General features: G+C 51.6%; 1 long non-coding RNA gene across 1 annotated transcript; it reads left to right on the forward strand.

The window, feature by feature from the left end:
* The first annotated feature begins 739 nt into the window (after nucleotides 1-739).
* On the forward strand, nucleotides 740-6,248 carry LOC137459608 (uncharacterized). Its single transcript, XR_010992420.1, has 5 exons — nucleotides 740-932; nucleotides 1,026-1,104; nucleotides 2,120-2,490; nucleotides 3,091-3,192; nucleotides 5,422-6,248. It is a non-coding gene; the product is annotated as an uncharacterized lncRNA (long non-coding RNA).

Consider the following 6,248-nt stretch of genomic DNA (forward strand, 5'->3'; position numbering starts at 1 on the left):
GGTTAGGAAGAGGTTCTGCACAGAGAGAGTGATTGCCCATTGGAATGGGCTGCCCAGGGAGGTGGTGGAGTCACCATCTTTGGAGGTGTTCAGGAGGAGACTGGATAGGGTGCTTGGTTGCATGGTTTAGTTGATTAGGTGGTGTTGGATGATAGCTTGGACACGATGATCTTGAAGGTCTCTTCCAACCTGGTCCATTCCATCCCATTCCAATCAACTAAACCATGGCACTGAGTGCCTCATCCAGTCTCTTTCTAAACACTTCCAGTGATGGTGACTCCACCACCTCCCTGGGCAGCACATTCCAAAGGCCAATCTCTCTTTCAACCTGCTCTATTCTATTCTATGAAGACCTTCTTCCTAACATCCTGGTTTCATTGGTGAGAGCAACAGACTTGGTTGCTGCCACCCGCTGCTAAGGGGTCTGAGTGGCCCCCAAATGGGGTTTGGAGGCAGATAAAGGTTTCTTTTGGCATATGAAGGGGTTTTGTGGGCATCTAGAAGGGGTGTGGAGCCCCCTGAAAGGGTCTGGGATAGTGTCAGGGGGTTCTGGGCTGGTCCACCAGCGGGTCTGGGGACATTAGAAGCGTCTGGGGGTACCTAAAACGGAGCTGGGCGTATCAGATGGGGGGTTTGGGTGCCTCCAAAGGGGTTTTGTGGGCATCTAAGTTGGGGAATCTGGGGGGGGTCCTGAAGGAGTTCGGGGGTTCTCCTCAAGCTATGAGCCGACACACAGACAGATGTTAACGGACTTTCTTTGATCATTCCAGGTCTGGTGTGCTGGGACTGGCAGGATCTTCCTGAGCTGTCCACGTACAGTTTCTGTCGACACTCTTCAGCTCGTACATCCGGTTTGCTGACAGAGGGTGTGGGGTTTGTGGGGCCCGGCAGCGAGACTTTTCCAAAGAGGAGCTCTTCAGGGCAGCTCCAAGGTTAGGTTTGGATTCTCCTGGAGTCGCACACAGAACGAGTCTCACGATTCCAGTGGTCTAATTTCATAGCTGCATTTTCTTCTCTCTGCCTAGGTGACAGGACGACCTCACTAATCAAGAGAGATAGCCTGAGCTCTGCAGGAACCTTGAACCCAAGCAGCCAGTGCCTTCTGTGAGTACAAGCTGTCCTTGCTCAACGTGGAAGTAGTTGAGAGCTGAAGCCAGACCACACCATAATTCCCTCAGCTTCCTCTTCTGCAGATTAAACAGTCCCAGTTCCTTCAGCCACTCCTCATAAGGCTTGTTATCCAGACCCCTCACCAGCTTTGTGGCCGTTCTCTGGACTCACTCTCTCACAAGGGGTGTCCTGGGGAACACCACTTGTGCCCGGCCGGCCACCGGCTGGGTTTAACTCTGTTCCCCACCGCTCTTGGGGCCCGGCCGTCCATCCTGTTCTGCTGTCCAGCAGTCCCTTTGAAAAAAAATCCATCTGAAAAAGGAAGTAGCAGAGAAGGAAAGCTGAAGCTGCAAAGATTGCAGTCCCCTCAGTTCTGGTTGTAGCCAGGTGGGGGTTGGTCTCTTCTCCCAGGCAAGCAGCACCAGAGCAAGAGGACACAGTCTCAAGCTGTGCCAGGGGAGGTTTAGGCTGGATGTTAGGAAGAAGGTCTTCATAGAATAGAATAGAGCAGGTTGAAAGAGAGATTGGCCTTTGGAATGTGCTGCTCAGTGAGGTGGTGCCCAGGGAGTCACCATCACTGGAAGTGTTTAGAAAGAGACTGGATGAGGCACTCAGTGCCATGGTTTAGTTGATTAGATGGTGTTGGAATGGAATGGTATGGAATGGAATGGAATAGAAAAGAATAGACCAGACCGAGTTGGAAGAGACCTTCAAGATCATCGTGTCCAACCTATCATCCAACACCACCTAATCAACTAAACCATGCAACCAAGCACCCTATCCAGTCTCCTCCTGAACACCTCCAAAGATGGTGACTCCACCACCTCCCTGGGCAGCCCATTCCAATGGGCCATCACTCTCTCTGTGCAGAACCTCTTCCTAACCTCTAGCCTAAACCTCCCCTGGTGCAGCCTGAGACTGTGTCCTCTTGCTGGGCCCGGTGATGATCAAAGTTCTTTTCCAACCTGCTTACTCCTGTTTGGTTTTATTCTCCTGTATGAATTGTCAGTTCAAAGCACTCGAGAGAAATGATGTGATGGCTGTGCTGCAAAGCATCAGACTGGGGACCGAAAGACAACCTCCTGTGGATCGATGTACCGGGATATTCCAGGAACCTCTGTGCTGCCATAGACCTGGGCTTAAACTCATTCCAGATGCCGCGGTGTGTTCCACATGACAATCGCACTCGGCACGTGAAGAGTGGCCAAGAGACTTCCCTTGTTTCCTTTGTGGAAGGCTTTTGTTTGTCCCCCGGCCCCGGGGGCCGTGTTCCTCTCGGGCAGGCTGCGGAGGAGGCTGCCCTCGGCAGCAGGCGTGCCGCAAGCGGAGTGGCGAAGCTGTGTTCCTGGCAGTTCTCTCTCCGCCTGGATCAGGACAAAGGTACCGGCTGACAAGGACTTGCACTGACACAGGGTCAGAGAGCTGAGAGCACCAAAGGGTTTAATTGGTGAGAGCAACAGACTTGGTTGCTGCCACCCGCTGCTAAGGGGTCTGAGTGGGCCCCAAATGGGGTTTGGAGGCAGGTAAAGGTTTCTTTTGGCGTGTGAAGGGGTTTTGTGGGCATCTAGAAGGGGTGTGGAGCCCCCTGAAAGGGTCTGGGATAGTGTCAGGGGGTTCTGGGCTGGTCCACCAGCGGGTCTGGGGACATTAGAAGCGTCTGGGGGTACCTAAAACGGAGCTGGGCGTATCAGATGGGGGGTTTGGGTGCCTCCAAAGGGGTTTTGTGGGCATCTAAGTTGGGGAATCTGTGGGGGTCCTGAAGGAGTTGGGGGGTTCTCAGTGAGGTTTTGGAGTCTCTATGGAGTGCCTGCAGTCTCCTGGAGTGCCTGTGCTTGAAACCCCCCAGAGGCCGCGCAGAGTGGTGCTCACAGTAGCTCTGCAAGCCTGCCATGGGCTCAGGAGGCTGTGCAGCGGTTAAACCTTTTCTTTTGCTCAAGCACAATCTTTCTGAATTCTTTTCTTGGATTTTTTTTTTCCCAGGGTGATGTGAAACTGTCTGATTTTGGGCTAAGCACAGCTGTTCAGAAGTCTCAGAGACCTGAGCTCTACAGGAACCTTGAGCCCAAGCAGCCAGTGCCTTCTGTGAGTACAAGCTGTCCTTGTTCAACGTGGAACTAGTTGAGAGCTGAAGCCAGACCACACCATAATTCCCTTAGCTTCCTCTTTTGCAGATTAAACAGTCCCAGTTCCTTCAGCCACTCCTCATAAGACTTGTTATCCAGACCCCTCACCAGCTTTGTGGCCCTTCTCTGGACTCACTCTCTCACAAGGGGTGTCCTGGGGAACACCACTTGTGCCCGGCCGGCCACCGGCTGGGTTTAACTCTGTTCCCCACCGCTCTTGGGGCCTGGCCATCCATCCTGTTCTGCTGTCCAGCAGTCCCTTTGAAAAAAAATCCATCTGAAAAAAGAAGTAGCAGAGAAGGAAAGCTGAAGCTGCAAAGACTGCAGTCCCCTCAGTTCTTGTGGTACCCTCTGTGAGATCCTAAGCCACCTGAACTGAGCCGGTCAGGCAGCCAAGCTAGTGCAGCAGTGTCTTCTGGAGAGTTGATAGGAGCCAGTTCTATGGGGTTTGTTGAAGTGAGTGGCCAGTTGTTCTACATGAACAATTGTCTTAGTGCTAGCAAGTAGGAGGCTCTGAAGTGTGGTACTTTGAAAGCTCCATTCATACTTGCCCTTCAGGAGGAGCCAGCTCTTTCATTGAAGGATCTTCCTGAGCTGCCCAAGTACAATTTCTGTTGACACTTTTCAGCTCTTACATCCAGGTTGCTGACAGAGGATGTTGGGTTTGTGGGCCCTGGCAGCGACAGTTTTCCAAAGAGGAGCTCTAAGGCCAGCTGCAAGGTTAGGTTTGGATTCTCCAGGGGTGCCTGTGCTTGAAAGCCCCCCAGAGGCCGTGCAGAGTGGTGCTCGCAGTAGCTCTGTGCAAGTCTGCCATGGGCTCAGGAGGCCAGTATCTAGAGAAAGGGAGAGGGAAGGACAGTGACACTTCTAAGACAGTTTTAAAGAAATAATTATGAGAAGAGGCAAATTAATTCTGGGGACTCATGTGATATATCTGTTTAAGAGAAAAAAAAATGAAGGAGGTTTCTGACCATAACCAGGCTGACAAAGCACAGTAATGTGGTTTCCTATGGGATTCAACTCCTCCTGCATTGCACAGGACACTTCAACAGCTGTCCTGACAAGCTCTAAGTAATGAACTTAATCCACCCTGTGCAAGCAATGGGGCAAAAGATTACAAAATCCATGTATGCAATTGAGATGTGTTACATTGGGACGCCCAGGATACACCTCATCAAGCTCTCCTAGTTTTTAGACGCAAGATGGAAGAAGGAAGGGGGAAGACAGAGCAGAAGGTATATTTAAATATGAAACTCCTAGGCTGAAAGAAAAGAAAAACATTTTAAAGAGCACTCAGTGAGACTCTGTCACCAGCATAGCTAATCACAGAATCACTGAGTGTTAGGGGTTGGAAGGGACCCCAAAATAGCATCCGGTCCAACCCCTGTGCCAGTGCAGGATCACCTGGGGCAGGTTTTGAATGTCTCCAGAGACTCCACTAACTCTCTGGGCAGCCTGCTCCAGGGCTCTGGCACACACAGTGAAAAGGTTTTCCCTTCTGTTCCTGTGGAACTTCCTCCTTTTATTCGTCGGACACAGCGAAGCCGCTGGGTCGTGTTGCTGCGGCAAGGTGACCCACCCTGTAGTTCAGGGCCTGGGTCTGTGCCTTCGTGGCAGCCTGTTCCCTTGGCACCCTGTCAGCTTAACAGCCCTGTGCTCGGGGTCTGTGTGACGAGTTGTGGAGCCCTCCATTCCCCCTTCTGTCCCCAGCAGCAGCCCAAGGTCCCTGTAAGCAGGACTGGGGAGGCTGCTTTAGGCAGCTAACAGGAACCAACCTTGCCTGGCCCTTAGGGGGCTGAGGTCAGTCCCTGGGCTCCTGAAGAGGTGGTGTTGCGCTGCTGCCAGGAGGGCCGGCCCGTAGGTGGGGCACGGGCCAGAGCCTGTGGCTCTCTGTGGGGCTTTTTGGGAGTGCTGCTGAGGCCTCACTCTGTCCTGTTGGCATCCTTTGTCAGGGTAGCCAGATCCTAGGCCTGATGTCTATCGTTAGCTCAATTGCAGAATTTCCTCGTCTGCTGTTCCTGTCCGTAAATTTTTGCCAGTGCTTCTGTAATAAAAAGGTTTTTATTTCTCCTGTAACTTGCAAGCTGGTGACCTCCTTAGGAGCACCACTGTGTTGTTCACAAAGTTCTTTGCTGTTGCAAAGCTGGGAGAAGTGTGAGGTTCAGCTGATGAAGTTTCTCTCTTTTAGAAGTGTCTGCTCAGCCGTCCTCTTCCTGGATCTCGGAGCTTTGTCTCTCCCTGTTTGCGGTGCCCCGACAAGGACTTGTGCCGACACATCCTCGGGAAGCTGAAACCACCAAAGGGTTTAATGGGTTTGAGACAAAATTCACCCAACTCATTCTGCGGTGGTGTACGGGAAAGAGTCGGTAGGGGAAGCTGCAGGACAGCCTGCAGCAAAGCTCAGGACTTGTTCCCTCGCCTCTTCCTTCTGCGCGTGTCCTCGTCGGCCGCCTGTAAGCGAGACGCTTCGCCAGCTGGCTTGTTTGAATTCAGTAAAGTTATGGCATGGAAGTTATCTGGTAGGAGTCGTTGCTAAACAGATGTAGTTGAAGCTTTGTATCTTCCGTTCTCTCTACTAGTTATTCTAATCTTGCCCTGTTGGTTTAGCCCATCAGTTTTCATGTTCTCTTCATCTATTAGTAGCAGAAGAAAGGGCCCCTTGATTCCAGTATTTCTTGCTGTAGTTCAGAGGTAGCGTTGGCTTTCCCTCTGACCTTTTATACTTTTACTTTGTGTTAAGTGGAACCCAAAACTGAATAGGATACTTTGTGTAAAGCTTGAGCAGCCCTTAACTTTCGAATTATTATACTGCATGCACTACTGCTTTGCAACATTCACAGGACTGTGGTGGTGTCAGATAGTTCACTTGCATTTAGTTCCTCAGGGGCCAGGCCTTCCTTTGGGCTGATAGTCTTGGCCAAAGCTGCAATGTTCAGTCCTTGCTGTGAAAGGCAGGAGGTGCTGGCTGGGCAGTTTGCTTTATTTTGTGCCTTTTTGGGGGTGAATCAAAGGGAG

Source organism: Melanerpes formicivorus, unplaced genomic scaffold, assembly GCF_026170545.1.
Source record: "Melanerpes formicivorus ecotype bairdi unplaced genomic scaffold, bMelFor1.0.p_v2 SCAF_381, whole genome shotgun sequence".
In the NCBI taxonomy this organism is placed as follows: Eukaryota; Metazoa; Chordata; class Aves; order Piciformes; family Picidae; genus Melanerpes; species Melanerpes formicivorus.